This window comes from Mustela nigripes, chromosome 12 (genome assembly GCF_022355385.1).
Source record: "Mustela nigripes isolate SB6536 chromosome 12, MUSNIG.SB6536, whole genome shotgun sequence".
Taxonomy (NCBI): Eukaryota; Metazoa; Chordata; class Mammalia; order Carnivora; family Mustelidae; genus Mustela; species Mustela nigripes.
Window position 1 is genome coordinate 121,125,878 of NC_081568.1, and position 23,549 is coordinate 121,149,426.

General features: G+C 39.9%; 1 long non-coding RNA gene across 1 annotated transcript; it reads left to right on the forward strand.

Annotated features, from left to right (window-relative positions):
- The first annotated feature begins 13,509 nt into the window (after positions 1–13,509).
- Positions 13,510–22,131, forward strand: LOC132028006 (uncharacterized). The gene is made up of 4 exons (XR_009407310.1): positions 13,510–13,635; positions 20,298–20,543; positions 21,541–21,682; positions 21,887–22,131. It is a non-coding gene; the product is annotated as an uncharacterized LOC132028006 (long non-coding RNA).
- Positions 22,132–23,549: the final 1,418 nt, after the last annotated feature.

A 23,549-nucleotide genomic window follows, 5' to 3' on the forward strand; every position in this document is an offset into this window, starting at 1 on the left:
TGATTTAATTAATTTTTTTCCAGTCTCCTGTACTTCTGTTAATGGTCCGCCCCTCTTGCCTGGGCTTGGAGGGAGGGCAGGCAGCGACCTGGGACGAAGAGTGGAAATAGTAGGACACAATGGGGCACACTTCGCTAACAGCCCTCCTCTCACTCTCTACTTGGGACATTTTTATTAGGAGAAACAGTGAATTTCACCTCTCTTTCTTTCTTTGCCTAAAGGCTCCCCTGCTCCCAGATTCTTTGTGGCTCTGATTCATCTGTTAGCCAGAAATGCTCAGACATGTCTGAGTCTCGGAAGAATGTAACTCAGGCTCCAGTGGGGTTCTCTGCATATTCATTAGCGGTGATAAAAGCGATAGTGGATGGTGGTGCCAGGATCCAGAAAAGGAACAACTTTAAATGGAAAACACAGGAAGTGCTCACGCTTCTTAAATATTCTAGCAGTTGTTCTTGCGGGGAGACTACATCTCAGAGACTCTGAGTATGGTTCCAAGAGTTCTTGGACATATCATCACAGCATAAAAATGAGATGCTCTCACATTGTTCTGTTTCATAAAGTACTTCCACCTTGGGATGCCCTCAGCAAACTTTATACAAAATTATTGTAAAGCTTGTTTGCAAATACTGGGGTTACCAGGGACCGAATAGTCAAATCCCTAAGTAAGTCAGTAGGCATTTTTTAAAAGAGATTTTATTAATTTATTTATTTTAGAGAGAGTGTGCGTCAGTGTGTGTGTGTGTGTGTGTGCGCGTGCATGCACACGTAGAGGGGATGGGCAGGGGAGGGGAGGGGAGAAGGGGCAGAAACCAAGCAGATTCTGCCCTGAGCAGGGATCCGATGCTGGAGCTGGATCCCAGGACCCTGAGATTGTGACCTGAGCGGGAAGCAAGAGCTGGAGACTTAACCGACTGAGCCATCCAGGTTCCCCAGGAAGAAGGCATTCTTAAAAAGGAGATTACCTCGACCAGCCAGAAATCTGCATAAAGACTTTCACGTTTCTTCTATTTTTCCAGGTAATTATATCAAAACGGTCCTAGCGAGGCCTCCTCTCTGCCTCTAGCATTTTGTGTCACAATAGTACCAACCTACAAAAGAGTACACATCTCCGCCTACCCACAGTTAGGTGGTCGTGAAGACGGCATTGCTCTGCGGAGGCAGCCTGTCTAGTTTTGAATTTAGGTGCCCTCCCTTTCCAGGCCATTCACCCTGACAGTGACCTCGGCCTCTAAATACAGGCTTAAAGGCCTCTATTTCCTGATGTATAAAATGGGATTAATAATACTGCTGGTCCCTACCTCCTAGGTTGCAAGGCTTGGCTGAGATTATTGATACCAGCTAGGACAGGGCAGGACATGCAGTAAAAGTGTGATAAACTTTTGTCCTTACAAGAGAAAATAGAACTGTTCTCACTCAGGGTTTGAATGCCAATTATTCCTCGGTAAATCTGTTAGTGAAAGTGAGAGAAGAAAAATTTAAATGAAAATTGTCTTACTAAAATTAAATGCCAAGCTTGACTCCTGAAAAATCAGATTTTTTTTCCCCCAAGGAGGATAAAGTTCTGGGAAAGACAGAAGGGCTGTGTTTCCTGAAGCACTTTAAGAAAGAACAGTGTCTGGGGATGACATGAATTAAGGTCATAAAGTGTCTTTGGTTAGGAATTTGAATCACCACCTACTTTGCTCTGTTTTATCGAGGCCAGTACAACCTGAAAGGTAGTCACTAGCTACATGTGGCTATTAATCATTTGAAATGTGGCTAATCTGAATTAAGATGTGTCAGTATAAAATATACACCAGAAACTATAGTTAATAATACTGCATTGCATATTTGAAAGTTGTGAAGAGACTGAATCTAAAAGTACTCATTACATGGGTGCCTGGGGGGTTCAGTCGATTAAGCATCTGACTCTTGATTTTGGCTCAGGTCATGATCTCAAGATCCTGGGATTGAGCCCCGTGCAGAGTTCCACCCTCATCCGGGATTCTCTCCCTCCCCCACTCCCCTCCTGCCAACTTGCTCTCCCTCTCTCAAAAAAGATAGCAAGAATAAAATAAATAAAAGAAAAACAATTTTTTGTAACCAAGTGTAGTGATAGATCAAATTGTGTTGTACACTTGGAACTAATATAATTTTTTTTAAGGTTTTTAAATTTATTTTAGAGGGAGAGAGCTAGTGAGTATGAAGAGAGGAACTGGCAGAGGGAGAGTCTCTGGCAGACTCCCTGTTGAGTATGGAGCCCAATGCAGGCTCGAAGCTGGGCTTGATCTCAAGACTCTGAGATCATGACCTGGGCCAAAATCAAGATTTGGACGCTTAACTGACTGAGCCACCCAGGCACTCCAGAATGAATATAATGTTCTGTGTCAATTATACCTCAATTAAAAAAAATACCAAATATTGAAGGTTTAGTATAAAAAGAATGTGAAGTAGTATATTTGATATTTAAAAAATATTGATTACATGTTGAAATAATATTTTGGATGTTTTTTAAAGGAAATGTATCATGAAAATTTATTTTACCTGTTAGGTGGCTGCTAGAAACCTTACAATGGTAGATTTTGCTTCACTTAGATTACTGTAGGACAGTGCTATGATCCAGATACTTTTATGCCTTTTCTTGGTGTCCCAAGGATACACAGAAAGGGTGCAACTTCTCAAAGAAATCATAGTGAAGGAGGTTATTTTTTTTTTTTTAGAAATTATTTATGTATTTATTTGACAGAGATATATATAGAGAGAGCATGAGCCAGGGTAGGAGGAGAAGGAGAGGGAGTAGCAGACTCCTTTCTGAGCAGGGAGCTTGATGTATGGCTCTATCCCAGGACCGTGGGATCAGGACCTGAACTGAAGGCAGCCGTTTAACCACCTGAGCCACCCAGGCATCCTGAAGGTTATCTTTTTAATGTCAGCCTATTCCCACTGCATCTATAGGGGAAAAAAATTATACACACACACACACATTACTGAAAGAGTGAACTCTGACTTCAGATATTATGGCTACAAATCCTGACACCATCACTGGATATTTGATTGAACCTGGACAAGTCTCTGATCCTTCCAAACCTGAGATACGCGCCCCCCCGACACTGCTGCCCATCTGCCCTGCAAGAATGGTGATATTATTTCCTGGGTCTACAAACTCGGATGTGCAAGAAATAGACATTTATTTTTCCATAACTGAAATGAGTTTCTATTATGGATGCCCAATCCATCTATTGCTGGGAGCAATCTGACTTTCAGGGTTCATGGTCCCTCATAAACGAAGTGTTTGCTTTCCTGTGTGTCATGCTTCCATATGGGGTGGGGATGAGCACGTAATTCTGCGTATCATGGTCCATCCCCGCTGGTGTCAGCTGGTCATCAAGGCTGCTGTTTCCTCCTCGTCCCAGTGGCAAGTCTGTTCAGGTAGCCCTGTTCTCTTCTCCATGTCATAACCCCTTTAGGGTTATGGAAAGCAGTCATCCAGTTACAAAACCTACCTCATCGGTGCATGAAGAGGAGTAAATAAGGTGATTCAAGTGAGGTGATTAGCACAGTGCCTGATACACATTTGCACCTAATAAATGTAATTGTTACCATTAAAGTAGTTGATGCTGACGGTCTTGTTCTCAGCTCATGCACTTTGTGTTTCCAGAGATCTGGTTGCCAGAAAAGAGGTTATTGTTTCTTTCCCTCCTTTTTTCAGTAGTTGAGAGTGGGGAGAGAAACGGGAGACCTTAGAGTGGAAACAAAACGAAACATTGGTTTTCGGTTACTTGTTAGTTCTGGTCAAGAGATTAGCATCTAGAACTGGTGCTGGGAAGTGATCGTGGGTGACCAGGTAGTGGGGAGACGGCTGCTAGATCTCTTAGCATTGGGAGTGCCATTTAATGATAGAAATAGCAATGTCATAAATTCTCACTAAGCATTTCTGAGATGTCAGCAAGGGTGTGGAGGAGACAGAAGTGCTGGTCATAGTCTATGCACGTGCAGAACTTACCACTGAATATATGTTGTAATGAAAATATATGTTGCATGTTTAAAATCAGAGATGGCTCTGGGTGGAAGACTGACTGTGTAGTCGCATATGGCAGCCGTACTTTGGTGGAAATGTCGAAGCTCAGGGTTAATACTAAAACTTCAGAGGAAAAAGAAATCTCAATTTGTGAGTGCACTTTGAGCTAATAGGGTCTTGGAAACTTACTCTTTCCCAAATTCAAAAGAATCTAATGGGTAATCAGAATATTGATATATTAATGCGCGGTAAGGGATAGTCCTTTCAAGTGAGGAGAATGCTCATGTAAAATTTAATGATGGCTAATAACCCACTAGAAGATAAAATGAATATGTTTTTCAGTTTTCATTAATATTCAATTATTAATGCATTCATTTTGTCATCTCGTGGGTATTAGCTAAAAACTAAAGTTTTACCTTAAATGAATAAAAGAATTTCTTTGGCATTGAAAATTTTACCCATGTTTTAAATGGAGATTGGGAAAAGACTTCCAATATTGAGATTTTCGTAATTAAAACATTTCAGACTAGCATGTGGGAAACAGTGTTTTGTAGGAGGATGGCTTGAACAGCACGGCTACACGTTTTTTTTTTTTTTTAAAGATTTTATTTATTTATTTGACAGAGAGAGATCACAAGTAGGCAGAGAGGCAGGCAGAGAGAGAGGAGGAAGCAGGCTCCCTGCTGAGCAGAGAGCCCGATGCGGGACTCGATCCCAGGACCCCGAGATCATGACCTGAGCCAAAGGCAGAGGCTTAACCCACTGAGCCACTCAGGTGCCCTGGCTACACGTTTTGAATGCCTTCATATTTCGATGCTTCCCTTCTCCGCACTCACATTTATTAAAGGGTTAAGACTTCACCTGGTCTTTGAATGAGGTTTTAGATTTGGATTAAGGTAAAGAAATAGGACATAGTAATCCAGTGTGGGAGGAAGATGTGCAGGCGGGCCTTTACTACAACGCAGACGGGGGTCAGTGGGAGCCCGGGAGCGGGGTGGGTAGTCTGGGAGCTGGATTAGAAGGCAATGTGACTTTACTGTGTTGTATGAAATTGCACAGTGGCAGGAAGAGTGTAGTATTTGTTGGAAGAGACCTGAACTAAAAGGCTCATAAATCCCTTAACAAGATTGCTGGAATTTGGAGTGATAATTTCCACTTAGCAACTGGGTGTTGCAAAGATGCTAAGGCTGACAGACATGTCCTCTAATAAGATTTTTAAAAAGTTTTTCTACCCCATGAACTGCAGTTTCAAAATGTTGAACTTTTGGATCATAAAGGAAGCTGACTTTGTGTTTAACTTCTGTCAGCACTTGTTAAAAGTCACTTTACAAGCAGTTCTTCAAAATACTGTTTAGAGAATCAGCCGTTCTGAACTATGATGTGAACTATAAATGTGTCTGATTTTAAACCCTTTTCCCTCTCAAAGCTGTCTTTTTGATGATAATTTAATAGGCTCTTTGAGACAAAAGGTAGGTAGCATATGTCACTAATACATCTAATGTCGAGTTATTATCAAATCTTCTTGTTTCAATATTTCCTCCCCCATTCCTTCTAAATCTCATTTAATAACATCAAATTGAGTTATAGAATATTAGAACTGCAAGGGATGATCTTGGGTCACATGGCTGCGATCTCTTTGTGGTTTTTTTGGAATTCTCTAAGGCATTGGAGGAAGTACAATTCTAAGTACTCTGTTTTTTCTAGGTAATTCCTGGGGACCGGGCCAACTGCATAACCTAGCCAAAATGTCAATGTTCTGCTCTGTATCTACTGCCAATATGTTTTTCTGACATCATGCGTATGTGAAGCAAAACAAAATTTCTTTATCTGGTCTCTTTGTTGTTAAATTGGATACTCCGTTTCATAAAAGCTAACCTTCCACAAATGAATAGACATGGCATCGGTATCTTTCCATGTTATGACTTAGGTAACTGTAGCAATGCTTGTTCCGTGTCTTCACTCTGTGGTCATCAGGTGATGGTTAATTAGATGTGTCCCCTTGACTGAGCCACTGCGTCTCGCTTCTTACTTGATCAAACACTAGTCTAGATGTTGCCGTGAAGTTATTTTGTGATGACATTAGCATTTAGGCCGGTGGACGTTTAGTAAAGCAAATTGCTCTCCACAGTGTGGGTGGGCCTCACCCCATCCCCACTGAAGGCCTTGAAAGAGAGAAGGCCGACTTCCTTGAGAAAGAGGGAATTTCTTTCTTTCTTTCTTTTTTTTTTTTTTAAAAAGATTTTATTCATTTGACAGACATAGATCACAAGTAGGCAGAGAGGCAGGCAGAGAGAGAGGGGGAAGCAGGCTCCCTGCTGAGCAGAGAGCCCGATGCGGGGCTCGATCCCAGGACCCTGAGATCATGACCTGAGCCAAAGGCAGAGGCTTAACCCACTGAGCCACCCAGGTGCCAAGAAAGAGGGAATTTCTGCTGGCCGTGTGCTTTCTGACTTGAGCTGCAACTTCAAACCTTCCCTGGGGCTTATCTGTAGGCCTAGACGGGCACAAAGACCCTCCACAGTGTCTGTGCCAATTCCCTAAAATAACTTCTCTCTCAATGTCTCTCTAGCTCTCTGTCTCTGTCCCCTCCCTCTCCCCACACTCATGTACACACACACACACACACACACACACAAGCACACACCCTGTTGATTCTTTGGAGAACGCTGACTAATACAATGAGGATTAATGATCTACCTTGGGCCAAACTTCATCTATAATCCTCCATGTTAGAGTTTAAAGTGAAAGCAAGGGATTAGAGTCACATTTGAGAGAGAAATGAATCTGTCTCAGGAGTAAAGAGAAGAAAAATGGAAATCCAAAAACAAGAAGGCATGATTTTATGATTGGCTAATAGCTAACCCCATAAATTGGAGATTTCACTGTACCACGGATCAGTTGCTGTTCGGAGCAGGTCTGAGTTTTGCTTGCGCCGTTTGGGATGCTTCCTTTGGAGGAATACAAAAATACTGCTACTAAATTAGGTGTGAAAGCAAATATTTATTTAGGTTGAGAAGAAGAATCACAACAATTTACAAGAGTTTAAAAGCTGACAAATACTGTAAACGTAACAAAATGCACAAAGAAAACCTACTTCTGATTAATTAATTGCCTGATATACATGCACTGTACTCCCCTTCATAGTTTTTTTGTGGGTTTGGGGGGCATATTTACTATTACCACTTCAGAAAAGAAAGACAATTTAGTCTGTAGATTTCAAACCCTTTTTCTTCTTCACTACGAACAAACTTTCGTGCCAAACACCATAACATTTGTTCCTGTGGAGGTGGGTCTTGTGCCTTCCCAGGATAGTGTGTGAGCATGCGTAGCCCTTACAGGAAAGATGCATTTCTCAAGCTTTTCCTAGAGTGGGATGACTGGCAAGAACTTAACTATACATTACTGAGACTGAAAACCACATAAACATATCCCACAAAATCCGGACTAAATGGCCCCGTGATTTGACTTTTCTTTACCAAAGCCTAAAAATGCCACAGCCGCCCCACTGTCACGCTCTATGAGGGGACATGTGCTAGAAGGGAATTCATCCTGGAAAGAGACACAGGTCTTAAGATAAAATACCCGCATTTTGTAAATTTTACAAAAACATATGATTATGTGAGCTGGGTAAACAGGGGAGGTCTCAAAGCATAAGCCTCTGGCTATCATAGTTCTATGTATGACATTCTTCTCTTTTCCTACTTCTAAATAATTTTTCAAAGATTCGCTTATTAATGTAAATTTATTAATATATTTTCATGCTACTGGTATAATGTGTGAAATTTTCCATAATTAAGTGTAAATATTTATACTGTGAGTATGGGAACTACACATGAATAGGAAATGAAATATCTTTAAATCATAAGTTTGCAATGAATATTTTAGAGCAGTGTAATTGAATCTTGCTTATAATTACGGTAGACATATAATAATAGCTGTTTTTTGTTTTTTTTTTGAAATAGCTTTTTCTTTTTCACCCCCAGAAGGGCAGAGGAAAAGAACAAGGCAAAAAGTGAAACAGACTAGCTTTTATCAGGGGAGGCTGACTTCAGAAATAAAACATGTACTGGAGCCATTCACAGTTAGAACTGATTTCAAAATGAAATTACCATTGGCTTTCAAATGGAAATTTCAGGGAGAAAATGTTAATAAAAATGTAATGGTTATAATGGCAACCGTAATGATGATGATGTTATGTGTGTGTTGTCAGATGAATGATTATCATAATCTCTGACACTTTTTTTTAGTCCGTAAAGAGGTAGATTAAAATTGGTACTTACAGGGATCATAATTTATTCACTTTTCCCTAGCTCATTAAAATGACTTTGCCATTATTTCTAAATTCTCCTTGTATGATGGGGCCATGCACATATGGCACAGACAATCAGACTGACAGGAACTTTTAGTCAGTTCCAATTCTGCTTTCATTATTCACAGGACTAAAGAGTCTCTCTATAAAATCAGTTACTTGGCATTTTCTCATTGATTCTGAAAGAGGTTTATGCATGAATATGCATAGGAATCTGTGGCTGGCTGGTGTATTGGTGCCCCCCCCCCACCCCGGCCCCCATAAGAAAAAGACAGCTATGCCTCTCAATCCTAAAGCCCTTGTTTCGTCCCCTTCTGCAGAACTCTGGGCTTGACCGTGTAACTCACTGTGGTCAGTGGACATTAGCCAACAAGCGAGCTTGCACACTCAAGTTGTCCTGTTGGAAAACTTCATCTTGGAGCCCAGATACCATCCTATAGGGAAGTCGTGCTATCTTGCTAGAGAGAGATCACACGTGGAATGGCCCTGGTGGGTGGGACATGACAAGGAGAAGGAGGCCACTTGGAAGAAAACCGAGGTCCTCCAGCCAAGTTTCTAATTGACTCTACGAGAGACCTCAGCTGTCAGATCAGCCCACAGAAATGGGATCAATAACACAACTATTGTGGTTTTAAACTGGTAAATTTTGGTTTGTCAAGCAGCAATAGATAATGGAAGCAGGATTACAGAAAGATTTTTTTAGAATTTATTTATTTATTTATTTGAGAGAGAGAAAGAGCGCATGAGCAGAGGGAGGGGTGGAGGGAGGGTCAGAGGGAGAAGCAGACTCCCTGCAGAGCAGGACCCTGGGCTCATGACCTGAGCCAAAGGTAGATGCTTAACCATCTGAGCCACCCAGGCTCCCTGTGGAAAGATTTTTTAACACCATCTCAGCTGTGTGTGAAAGTCTGAAAACGATTTAAGTGAAATTATAGAGACTTATTAAGTCAAAGGCCCACAACATTGTTTATTCAGTACTTTACAGGTATAGCCTTATGATTTTATGACTTTATCAGCTAACCTTTTAAAAGTATTTCCTGTATGTTAGTCATTATACTAAACAATTTGCATTTATTAATTAAAAAAAATGTATACAAGAATTCTGTGTAGCTGCTATATTTATCCCCCATCCTACAGGTGAAGAAGCTGAGTCATAAAGATGTGAATATTTTGCCTAAAGTCACACAGCTGTCTTAGAGTGTGTGGAAGAGATACTAAAGAATGAAAAAATGAAGTCTGCACGAGCAGTGGAATGTACAGCTTTTAGAAAGGTTTATGTCCATGAAATTATTGTAGGAAGAGATGATACTATTATAACATATTGAACAGTGTGGTGTTAGTAAAAGATCATAGGATTTTGAATCAGAATGACACCACCAGTTTAAATGGTGGCTCTGCCACCAGCTTTGTGACGTTTAAATGGTGGCTCTGCCACCGGCTTTGGGACGTTAAATAATTTATTTAAACTCTCTGAGCCTCAGTTTCCTTATCTATCTGACTGAGGTTTAAAAACATCTGTTCCGGGTGCCTGGGTGGCTCAGTCGGTTGAGCGTCTGCCTTTGGCTCAGGTCATGATCCCAGGGTCCTGGGATCAAGTCCCACATTGGGCTTCCTGTTCAGTGCGGGGTCTGTTGCTCCTTCTACCCTTCCTTCCTGCTCTCTCTCTCTCTCTTTCAAATAAATAAAATCTTTTAAAAAAAAAAATCTGTTCTATGGTTGTTGAGAGAGTAACCTGGGACATGGAGCTATCTTACATCTAATTCTGCTGATTGTTCTCATCTTTTCCCAAATCCATGTTCTTAGACATCCCATGGGTAGTTTAAAATCAACCTTAGTTGAGTATTAACACTTAGAGCCTGAAGTCTGACATAATCTGATTTACTGATTGGCTCGAAGCACCTGAGTGCAGTGTCACCCAGACAAAAGCGAGAAGACGGTGTGTTGGTGTGTCAGTCAGTGCTGAGTTCCTGCCGGAGGATTCTGAGGAGTATCTAAGGGAAGAGGTGATCTGTTCTGGATTGGTTGCTGTTTCTGGGGTGTGATTATGGGAGGTAGGGATTAACCGGGGGTTGTGCGCGCCCCACTGGTAGAAGGGTTTAACAACTGGTCATCCAGAGGCTCCTGGGTGGCTCAGTGGGTTAAAGCCTCTGCCTTTAGCTCAGGTCATGATCCCAGGGTCCTGGGATCGAGTCCCACATCGAGCCCCACATGGGGCTCTCTACTCAACAGGGAGCCTGCTTCCCCTCCCCCACTGCCCCACCTGCCTCTCTGTCTACTTGTGATCTCTGTCTGTCAAATAAATAAAATCTTTAAAAAAACAAAAAAACTAAAAACAACTGGTCATCCGGTTGAGGCTAGCAAAGGGCATCCGGGAGTGTCACTGATGAGAAAGTAGCGATCACCCATGAAGGGAGTCATTAGGATGTCTGACAACCTTGTAAGGAAACAGTTTGTCCTGTTAACTTTGCCGCTGACACCACGTGCCCGTCCTTCTGGCCCGATGAATGGCAGGGCTGCTTTTTGGTCTTTTAAGATGATTTTGACTCTTACCGTCTCCGAATATCTTTCAGAGATTGGCAGACACCACAAATCAGGGTTTTAAAATTTCCTTCCTGGAAACCCTGGTCAGCATTTACCAGTATATCACTACCTGTTTGTTTTCATATTTCTGTCTTTCAGGAGAGACTCCTCTTTTAAGACTCAGTGAACACAGTCAAGTCCCATATGCATAACTAAATAAATGTGTAATAGCCTCCTTAGTGATTCTTAGAATCCCCAAGGAATCTTCACATTTTGCAGATCCAGTCTCAAGAGCCTACCTTTGAGTCATTTACCCATTTCAGGTTTTCTCTGAGAATGTGTCAAGATTTCTGTCATAACTACCTAACTAAAACAAATGTTTAAAAAAATTTTCTTCTCAGAACACAGGAAGCCTTTCCTCTAAGGGAAAAAAAAAGTTCTTTATTCCACCTTAGCCTGTCAAAGTTTCTCTAAATTACTAAAAAGAAATCCAGATTTTTTTTTTTTTTTTTTTTTTTTTTTTTTTTTTTAGCTTCAACTACTTGGCATAGTGACCATATATATGAAAACACCAATTATTAGGCAAAAGACAAAGATCCACCAGGGAACTTTTCAAGTGTCATGTTTCCAAATGTGGATTTTTTTTTCTTTTAAAATCATATACATTTAGGGGGCCTCTGGGTGGTTCGGTCGCATGGGTGCCCAACTCTTGATTTCAGCTCAGATCATAGTATCAGGCTTGTGGGATCAAGTCCCACACTGGGTGCTGTGCTGGGTGTGGAGCCTGCTTAATATTATCTCTCTTTCTCCCTCTTTAAACAACAACAACAACAACAAACAAAATAGCCAAAATATTGTAGATTTTGAAAGGAAAACAAGTTGTCTCGATAATGGATAAAAGTTAAAGCGAGGAAGAACTATGACTCAGTATGAAAGATGCACTAGGTGCTGGAATTGACAGAGATCTTAGAGATCATCCTAAACTTTTTGGATTGTAGACTTGCCCAAGAATCTGAAGCCATGGATCTTCCTCCTGAAAAAATGCATACACCTTAGTATGGGTGCACATACCTGCCTCAGTCACAGAGTTTCCATGTTCTTTGGTCTCTTCAAGCTCATTACTATAGTCCAATCTAAGGGAAAAGTCTGGATCTTGTCTGTTGATTGTCCTTCACTTTATTTCTGAACTTACTGAACCAAGGTGACATACTGAACTCGGGGTGGATCTAGTATTACAAGTAACAACTCTTACCTTAATAGGCTGCTACCACCGTGTCTTCTCTCATCAACTCCCATTTTCCCCTACCCCCATGAGGTAGCCAACCTGATAGGTCCCAAGGCTTGTGACAGGAAGTAGTTTTGAATAAACCATACAGTGTGGTGTTTCAGGGCGCGGGGCTTGGAGGTGGGCCAGCCTAGGCTCAAGACGTGGCTTTGCTTCAAATTTGAATTACAGTTCAAATGTTCTAAGCTTCAATTTGGTCACTGTAATGTGGGGGAGAATTATGGAATTGAAGCATTGTAAGATGAAATGCGAATGATGTGTCCAAAGTACTTGGTGCTTGTGTCCTCCAACAGTGGAGAGCCAGACAAGCTGACACAGAGAATCACATCTTACTGGAGCTAGAAACCCCTGAGAAGAAACCTCCCTGAGAATCAATATCAGGGGAAGAAATCCTCAAGTGTAACCGACAAGTTGCTGGAGGCTCAGTGTGGATGCTCTGAGAGTTAGACTTCCAGGGAGGCCAGCTGAAGGGGGCACATGCTCACACTTTTGTGAGTTTACCATCAGGAGCTTGGCCAGGTTCTCATAGTGAAGATTGGAGAAAAATCCCATTTTGAACATTTGAAGCACATTAGAGCATTCTGTCCTTCTTTACAAGGCCTGCCCTTTGACATTAATTCTCTGATGGACCTAAAAAGGGTTGTTGATTTTCAGTTCAGATTCTTACTTGTTAGAGTAACAACTTCTAAGCTCTTATTTATTTATTTATTTATTTATTTGACAGACAGATCACAAGTAGGCAGAGAGAGAGAGAGAGAGAGAAGCAGGCTCCCCGCCGAGCAGAGAGCCCGATGCAGGACTCAATCCCAGGACCCCGGGATCATGACCCGAGCTGAAGGCAGTGGCTTAACCCACTGAGCCACCCAGGTGCCTGCAACTTCTAAGCTCTTAATATGCTGAGTTGGAAATCAGATAACCTGAGCAGGTCTTTTTATGGATATGTTTTTACTTCTCTTGGGTAAATATCTAGAAGTGAACTTGCTTAGTGAAGATTTTTAGTGCCCCTTTTGTTGGCAATGTAGAATTGTGACTTTAAGTGTTATATTTTGAAATTCACTAAGTAAATATGTATTTGGGCAATAGTTCTTTAAAAACTACATTATCAAATCATTGTTTTGCTCTCAGCTTTAAAATGCACTGTGGCAAATTTCATATTGAAAACAGAAGGTCTCACCAAAAAAAAAAAAAAAAATACTGAAATTTTTCTTTTCATATGCTTTATCAAGAAACACCTTGCCTGTCCTTGGGTGTTGGGCTAGTCATTAGGGAGGGTTGGAAGATATTCCTTTCTTATCTGCCCCTCCATGTCTCTGTCTTCCAATAAGCATAGAGGAGTTTTGGGGTTCTAAGGTCTGCACATAGATTGTGGAGTATCAAAGGGGTTGCCAGGAGCAGATCCTGAACCCATCTAGCACATCAGTCCAGAGTTGATGACTAGGTGTCCACCTTCACATGGGATAAGTGTAGCTTCTTGCCTAAACACCACATAGGGATATTCCTGGGAGCTCGGTAAAACTCTAGAGAGTGAGTAAAAACTGATGGGGATGGGAAAGGTCTACTCCTCTATGCTTTAGGGATACGATTGAAACCTATCTGCATACCAAGCTGGTGACAAAGGGGAGTTGTGCCTATTATATAACTAGTTACTATAAAAGAAACAAATGTAGCAAATTATTTTCATTAGAAAAGTTATCTTTTTTTTTTACGTTTAAAGTAAATTTATTTGTTTGTTTATTTATAGCTATCTATTTGTAAGAGGAGGGGAGGGGCAGAGGGAGAAGGAGAGAGATCATCTTTTTTTTTTTTAATTTTTTATTTTTTATAAACATGTATTTTTATCCCCAGGGGTACAGGTCTGTGAATCGCCAGGTTTACACACTTCACAGCACTCACCAAAGCACATACCCTCCCCAATGTTAGAAAAGTTACCTTTATGTCAGCTTATTCACTTTATTTTTTTTTTTTCAAAGACTTTATTTATTTATTTGACAGAGAGAGATCACAAGTAGGCAGAGAGGCAGGCAGAGAGAGAGGAGGAAGCAGGCTCCCCACTGAGCAGAGAGCTCAATGCGGGGCTTGATCCCAGGACCCTGGGATCATGACCTGAGCCAAAGGCAGAGGCTTAACCCACTGAGTCACCCAGGTGCCCAACATTATTCACTTTAATATCACTTTAGCTTATTTTTATTCTATTATTTTTGTGAAAAGAAGAGGTACATATCTCAGTGTCTTTGGGGATCATTTTGAATATTTATTAATGAGAACTTTTATATCTTGCAGTTTAGTTTATAAAATAATTGAAAATTTTAATAAAGGATTAACAAGTATATTATATATCATCTGTTAGAACATTTACAACTGAGAATGGTCCCATGACTTCATGTTTTTGACTTACTTATTACACTATACGGGCCCAATGACATCATGATATGCTGTTATGAATTAGATTTTCAGAGTAATTTGAGTTGAGAAAAGTGATTGGGGAATTGAATCTTTCGTGTGATAGTATCTTATTAACATTGCAAAAAGTCATATAGCAAGAATCTCAATTCACCTCCCAACTTCGAGAATTCGCTTAGTACTAAGAGTAATAGTAAATACGAAAAAGACTTTTTAATTAAATAGAAATTTTTACTTTTCAGTGTTGGATGTTAGCAGTAGGTAACCAACTGATTCATCAAAAAGTGATTGATAATTTGAAAGAAATAAACTATTAAAAAATAATGACAGGGCACAGAGGATTTTTTAGGGCAGTGAAAATAATGTGTATGATATTATAATGATAGATACATGTTATTATGCCTCTGTCTAAACCCTATCTAAAAACCAGCCTGAACTTAAGCAATGGACTTTAGGTGATGAGGATGTGTCAAGGTAGGTTCATCCTTGGTGAAAACGGTACCATTCTGGCAAGTAATGGTGGTAATGGAAGAGGCTAGGCATGTGTGAGGGCAGGAGGTATGGGAGAAATTTCTGTACCTCTCTCTCAGTTTTATTGTAAACCTAAAAACTATTTAAAAAAATAAAGTCTTTAAACAGAAATTGAAAACCTCTCCCTCCACCAAATGACAATAATAACAATTCAAATGAGATCATCATACGTAAAATGAAAAGAATCAAGTTGAACAGTAGTTCTCTGTTGCTACATAGCAAATGACCACAAACTTAGTAGTTTCAAACAATCCACATTTATGATCTCACAGTTTCTGTGGGAATTCGAGCATGTCTTCTTTTGTGTCCTCGGCTTAGGATTTCAAAAGGTTTTAGTCAAGGCTATCACTTGCCTATGTTCTCATCTGGAATTCTCCGCTTCCAGGCTCACTCAGATTGTTCCAGAGTTCGTTTATTTACAGCGGTAGGATTCATGGCAATTTGCTTCTTCAAGGCCAGCTGGAGAGAGTCCCTAGCAAGTCAGAATCCAGGATGACATACTGTAATTGTGGGAGTGGCATCTTATCATCTTTGCCATATTTTGTTGGTTAGAAGGTCACAGTTCCCACAGTACTCAAGGGGAGGGGATAATGCAAGGGTATAAGCAGTAGGACGTAGATATCTGAGGTTGTATATAAGTCTGTCTACCCCACAATAAACGAAGTGTAAACCTTGCAAATAGTATACTATTAACCCCAGGAGTTGTCATTTATGTTCAGCAAGGCAATACCATGTGCTACCTAAAACTAAAATAATTAATAACGCAAATAGTTTAACACTGATAATATATGAGTACTTTTTTCTTTAAAGAAGGATCTATAGGGGGCACCAGGGTGGCTCAGTGGGTTAAAGCCTCTGCCTTCGGCTCCGGTTGTGATCCCAGGGTCCTGGGATCGAGCCCCCAGTAGGGCTCTCTGCTTAGCAGGGAGCCTGCTTCCTCTCTGCCTGCCTCTCAGCCTACTTGTGATCTCTGTCAAGTAAATAAGTAAAATCTTAAAAAAAAAGAAGAAGAAGAAGAAGAAGGATCTATATATTAGCCAGCCTAATCTGATTGTTTTCTTCAGAAGAAAAATATTCTATAATGGGGTGATATCACTAAGTGTTCTTTAAATAAGCACCTATCAAAAAATTTTCATTTCCTAGGGCTTGCTATAACAAAGTATGACAAACCTGGTGGCTTAAAACAACAGAAATTTATTCTCTCAAACTTCTGGAAGCTAACTAAACATATGAAAGCAAGGTGTTAGCAGGTGTTAACATGCTCTCTTTTAAAGCTCTAAGGTGGGATGCTTCTTTGTGTTTTCCTGGATTCTGGTGCTTGCTGAAAATCCTTGGTATCACTTGGCTTGTAGATGCATTGCTCTGGGTTTTCCATCTGTTATCACCTGCATTCTCCTTGTGTATTTCTGTGTGTCTTCTTCTTCTTCTTCTTCTTCTTTTTTTTTTTTAATAAGGACACTAGTCATGTTGGATTAATGGGCCACTGTACTCAGGTATGATCTAAGTGTAATTTAACTTATTACCTCTGCAGTGAACTTGTTTCCAGATAAGGTCATATTCTGAGATGCTGAGATGGACGTGAAAATTGGGGGAACACTATTCAACTCAGACAACCTCTAAAATTTAGTAGTAGTAGCACCATAAGGTAGACCACTTTTGAAATAACTCTAAAGGAGTCCCACCTCCTGCTATTCACCTCTTTTATTATCTTCTCAGATTTGGTGTGTGAGGGATCTAGTGGCTTTCTTCTAATAAATAGAAAAGGCAAAAGAGATGGGATGTCACTTTGAGATTAAACCGTAAAAGTCTGATTTTAGTTCTGCCCGCAGATCTGGTCTTTGGCGCTTCTTACTTGCTTGCACCGATGAAGCAAGTTGTCATGTTGTGAGCTGTATTATGAAGATGTCCACATGGTAGAGAAGTGAGGGCAGCATCTGGCCCATAGTCAGTGAGAAAATAGGGTCCTTAATCCAGCAGTCAGAGAGTGAATGCATCCTGCAAACAGCCAATGGTGTAAGCTTGGAAAGAGATCCACTACTAGTGATGTTTTAGGATGACTGTGGACCCAGCTGAGAGGTTGATTGCAGCCTTCCCAGGTCCTTGTGAGAAATCCTAGAGCTAGAGGATCCTGCTAAATTGTACCTAAATTCCTGATTTACAGAAACAGTGAGGTAATAATGTTGCTTTATGGCATTCAATTTATTACACTTCAATAGATAACTAATATTCACTATGTCTCCTGTATCATTCTCAGCAAATATTATGGAACTTGAGAACATGCTTTACATTTTCCTTTTATTTAAAAAAAGTCAAGAAAGTACAGTCTCTTATAGCTTAATATAGCATAGCTTCTCACAGTGTCACTATAAGCTTTCTGTGGGTGATTTAATCATGTCAGATGAAATTCTTGCCTCTTACGAACTCTGTAGAAAATCCCAGAGATTTAATCATTAAGGTTTAATTAGAATTTGATAGGATTAATTATATAGTCATATCAACAACATAATTATGCTATGTGCTTGCTTTTAACTAAAACACTGGTGTTTTTTTCCTGGACATTGGAAATAAAAAAAATTATTTTGGTTTGGCAGTTTAGATTAGTTGGGCATGGTTTTATTATTGTCTTCTGAATGTTCAGTTTCTAATGACATTTGACATACCATTGTCCTATTTCTGTTTATTGTAAAAGAACTGGAAAAGCTAATTTCCTGTTCTGTATTTTCATTGTTAGTGTATGAGAAAGCAACTGATTTCTGTACATTGACTTTATATCCTGCCACATTGCTGAATTGCTGTATGAGTTCTAGTAGTTTGGGGGTGGAGTCCTTTGTGTTTTCCATATAAAGTATCATGTCATCTGCAAAGAGAGAGAGTCTGACTTCTTCATTGCCAATTTGAATACCTTTTATTTCTCTTTGTTGCCTGGTTGCTGTTGCTGGGACTTCTGGTATTATGATGAACAAGAGTGGTGAGAGTGGGCATCCTTGTTGTGTTCCTGATCTCAAAGGGAAGGCTGTCAGCTTTTCCCCATTAAGGATGATATTCGCTGTGGGTTTTTCATAGATTTTATGAAGTTGAGGAATGTTCCCTCTATCCCTATACATTGAAGTTTTTCAGTCAGGAACGGATGGTGTATCTTGCCAAATGCTTCTTCTGCATCAATTGAGAGGACCATGTGGTTCTTCTGTCTTCTCTTATTGATTTGTTCTATCACATTGATTGATTTGTGAATATTGAACCACCCTTGCATCCCATGGATAAATCCCACCTGGTTGTGGTGGATAATCTTTTTAATGTACTGTTGGATAAGCTAATTTTTCAAAAGTCAAGAACAAATTGTTTTTCTGGTTTCCATCCAAAGGCTACATAAACCTACAACCTAAAACCTTGGCAAAGGAGAATTGGGTATAAGTGATTCCATTTTGATTCTTTCTAATTAGTCCATTGATATTAATACCTTCAAAAGTAAGGACAGTGGGAGTAAGTCTAGTGGTACACTAGGATGTTTAAAACAATTTTAAAGAAATTGCATTATAATTTTCTATTAATTGAATCATTAAAACTCTTCCTGTGCTATCACTTTTTCCTTTAAGTAATAGAGTGCTAATTGCTTAATTTTGAAAAAAAAAATTAACCATTTCTCTGGTCAGTGAACTCAGATTTTTATGAGTAGTTTATCTTGAACATCTCTTTTAATAAGTCTATGTTGCATTATTAGTTGAACTACCTGGTTTGATATTGAAGTTGGATAGATTCTCAACCCATGGGTTGGGGTCAAATATAAATGGGTTTAGAAGTCCTGTAGACTTGGGAGGAGAAAACTGAGGATGATTTCTTGAATTTGTATGGTTAGGATTTGTTAATTCAAAGAATTTTTTTCCTATTTAATTTTTGCGAAGCAATTATTATCATATAACTGGTTTATTATTAAAGCTATTTAAAGGGCGCCTGGGTGGCTCAGTGGGTTAAAGCCTCTGCTTTCGGCTCAGGTCATGATCCCAGGGTCCTGGGATCGAGTCCTGCATCAGGCTCTCTGCTCAGCAGGGAGCCTGCTTCCTCCTCTTCTCTCTCTGCCTGCCTCTCTGCCTACTTGTGATCTCTGTCTGTCAAATAAATAAATAAAATCTTAAAAAAAAAAAGCTATTTAATATAAGAAGTGAAACTAAACTGCAGACATTACATAACTCAGAATCGGTTATGACCATGATAGCAGTTATCACATTTTTCATTCTATTAGAGCCTTCACAAGAGCTCCTATGACCTTTGATGTTACATTTCAATTTTGCACCCATTACAACAAAATAAACAAAAATGTTATTCTATTAATATTTATATCTTTAAGACAGAATATTCTGGATATTTTAATTTCAGTAAGATGGAAATTTCAGGGACACTACGATACAGAATTAAGCCACTATTACATAGTTTTTGAATTTCTTAATAACTGCCCAAATAGCAGTTGCCTATGTTGTTTTGTGACCAAAGACAGGCCACTTCTACTTGTGTAAGAGGTCGTGGGTTATATGGTAATGGTGCTGACAAGAATGACTACTCTGTGTGCGTGCGTGCTTTATGTCTGGTGTGTTTGGTGTCCACAGCCTCCAGCTGAACCTCTTTAGAGAATTTCTAGAGTGATAATCCAAGGAGGGAAGGAGTGTTTTTTCCCACATGTTCCTCTCACCTAACCAAGTAAGCTCCATCCTAAATTTAACTGAAATCTCAGCTCATGGCCTAGTAAGATCTGAATATATGAATTACAGAGCCATATATTGATTTGGGTGAGTCAGCGGGATCTCTAAGCAAAAGGTAATTCAAGAGACACCTGGGTGGTGCAGCCAGTTAAGTGGCTGCCTTCATTCAACTCAGGTCTTGATCCTAAGGTTCTGGGATCCAGCCCCGCATCGGGCTCCTTGCGCAGCGGGGAGACTGCTTCTCTCTCTGCCTGCTGCTCCTCCTGCTTGTGCTCTCTCCCTCTCTGATTAAAAAATAATAATAAAATAAAAGGATTAATCTTAAACAAAAAAAGAAGGTAATTCAGACAAGGGGCTGGTATACGCTATTGTAGTCACCGGCTGGCAAAATGGCCCACGATCCTTGCCTCCTAGAATCCACATTCTTATGTAGTTTCTTCCAATATGATTCAGAGCTGGTATGTGTGAATAGTAGGTCAGTGGAAGTGATGGTATGTGACTTCCACGTCTGGGTCATATAAGGTATTAAAGCTTCTGCCTTGTTCTTTTGGGTCTCTCATTCAGGGAAAGCCAAGCATGAGGGCCCACAGGCAGGCCTGTGAGGAGGCCCATGTAGAGAACAACTGAAGTCTTCTGCAACTTTCCAGATAAAGGAGCGAGCCCCTTTGGAAGCAGCACTTGCGGCCCTAATCACGCCTTCTACTGATAAAAGCACCTGTTAAAACCTGATTGTACTCTCATCAAAGACCCTGAAATAGAACTATCCAATCAAGCTACTTTAAAATTGCCAACCCACAGAAACCATGAAAGGTATTTTTTTCTTGCTTTGAGCCTCCAGGTTTTGGGATGATTTGTCACAAAGCTTTAGGCGCTTACTATAGTAACCTATTCCCCTTCAGTAGGAAGCTGCAGATGTTTGACTTGAAAAGCTGACCTTTGGTATACCTAGCATATAGCAGGTACTAAGAAAGTATTAATTGGATATGTTAATAAATATAGAAATGGAAACAGTTAAAAATATAGGACTGGAGGGGCACCTGGATGGCTCAGTGGGTTAAAGCCTCTGCCTTTGGCTCAGGTCATGATCCCAGGGTCCTGGGATCGAGCCCCGCATCGGGCTCTCTGCTCAGTGGGGAGCTTGCTTCCTCCTCTCTCTCTCTCTGCCTGCCTCTCTGCCTACTTGTGATCTGTCTGTCAGATAAATAAATAAATAAAAAATCTTTAAAAAAATATAGGACTGGAACCTAGCTAAGATTAAAGAAATGAATTAGCATTCTAGTAATCAGGGAAATATTTTTATATTATTACAGCATTTAGCCTCCTGGCATGGGAGAAGCTGCGTAGAAATGTTGAACAATAGGACATGAACTGTAATCTCTCAACATATAGCAGAGATATTTATTTCCATTATAATATTATAAGAAGAAAATTATAAGGGCATTTTTAAAAAAAATTTTATTTATTTATATGACAGAGAGAGATCATAAGTAGGCCGAGAGGCAGGCAGAGAAAGAGGAAGGGAAGCAGGCTCCCTGCTGAGCAGAGAGCCTGATGTGGGGCTCAATCCCAGGACCCTGAGATCATGACCTGAGCTGAAGGCAGAGGCTTAACCCACTGAGCCACCCAGGTGCCCCTTGTAAGGGCATTTAATGTGTGGCAGATTTAGTGGGATGTGAATTTTATGCATCAAATTGGTGAGGCTAGTATATGGTTTTTTAATCAATCCCTAATCTAGGTATTTCTATGAAGGTATTTTGTATGTGTGGTTAACATCTATAATCAGTTGACTTCTATGTGATGTTGGTAGGCCTCATCCAATTAATTAAAGGCCTTCAGAGCAGAAACTGAGGACTTCTCAAGAAGAATTTCTACGTCAAGGCTGTAGTATCAACTTCTGCCTGTTTCTAGCCTGTCGGTCTACAGATTTCAAATTCACGGGCCAAAATTGTGTGAGTCAATTCCTTAAAATTTCTTAAAGTTTCTTAAAAAGTCAGTTCCTTAAAATTTCTTTCTCTCCACACACACACATGCACACACACAGACACACACGCCCTGTTTTTTCTTTTTCTCTGGAGAACCCTGAGTAATATAGACAGTTATTTCCAGTGAATAATGGATATACTCCCTTACATTTTTCTGTCTTCTTCAATTAGGTGATGCTGAGTGGTCAGATTGGACACCAGCCTGTGAGCAGTAGTGACCTGTGTCATATTTAGGACAAGCCACTGAGGAGCCAGGATGTTTTCTCCTTCTTTCCCTTCTAGACTGGAAGTATCTTAGACACTATCTGCCACTAAAAATACCATTGCCATTAAAAAAAAAAAGAAAAAAAAAAAAAGACAGCCCAACTAGTAGTGGACTGATATGAACAAAATAAAATCTTTTTTATGTTAAGTAACTGAGATTTCAAATTTCATCATTTTACCAGTTTATCCTATCTTGAATAATACATTATCTAAATGGAAAAGAATCAGGTCATGGACTTATTAATCAGAGGTCTTCTGGTTGTATGCAAATGAAAAGCCGTCTCAATCCATTTTTAAAAATAGAATGGTTTATATAAATTGAGTGGTCCAAGAGTAGATTTTGTATTTATTCACAGTTGAATCCAGAGAGTCAAAAAACTGTCATCAAGATTTGTGTCTCATTCTTTTTTTTTTTTTTTTTTTTTAAGATCCTATCCATTTATTTGACAGACAGAGATCACAAGTAGGCAGAGAGGCAGGCAGAGAGAGAAAGGCAAGCAGACTCCCCGCCAAGCAGAGAGCCCGATGTGGGCCTCGATCCCAGGGCCCTGAGATCATGACCTGAGCCAAAGGCAGAGGCTTTAACCCACTGAGCCACCCAGACGCCCCTTTGTGTCTCATTCTTAATTTGTATTTTTCCTTTTTTTTTTTTCTTTGCACCAACAAAAGTCATAGGGAATGATTCTGATTCACCTGACTGGGTTGGTCCCTAACTCTGAGCTATTCACTGCAGCAAAGTCATGGACTAAACTCCTGGGTCAACTTTGTTCAGAAGCCTATTCTTAGAGATGGGGCAGTTGGGGGACTGGTAAGATCAGCCGCACTCACATCATAAAGACTGGACCTGGGTTAGGGGAGATTATGCAAAGGAAAATTGAGCTGCTCTGATCAGAAGTCCAAAGAGAGTCGGGTGGGCAAAACCAACAAATTTCTACCTCAGGGCAGTAGAAGTTTATATGTCTTTTATATCAGGAGAAATGAAACTGGATTGCCTATATAGAAACAAATGCATGGAGCACTGGGTGTGGTGCATAAACAATGAATCTTGGAACCCTGAAAAAATAAAATTAAATTAAAAAAAGAAATAGATACTTTTGCTGAACATGCTTTTTAAAACTGAAATGTGGTGAGTGAATAGTATGCTGGCTATGCAGCTGACACTTGGAAGAATAGCTGTTTCAATGTAGTAATTCATGGAACTGGAAGAGGAGCTGTTGCAATGTAGTAATTCATTTTAATCAAAGATAAAAGAAAGAACTTGCCACATCAAGAGCGTGTGTATCAATAATACATCTATCAATGTACAGAAGATGTCACATATGATTGAAAGCAATCGAAGTGATATTACATCTCTCAAGAAATAAAAGCCAAGGGTAGGTTATTCCATATTGAAATCATAATCATAATTATTCATTATTTTAGATAGTACTGACACGTTGAGAACTTGTTCAGAGAACAGTTAACGAGGTGACTATTCAGCCACATTCTAATCTATTTTATATAATCTGAATCAAACTAGTCAAATGGAAAAACTGATTCAAGTAGAAGCCTTCTTGTTTCTTGTTTCTCA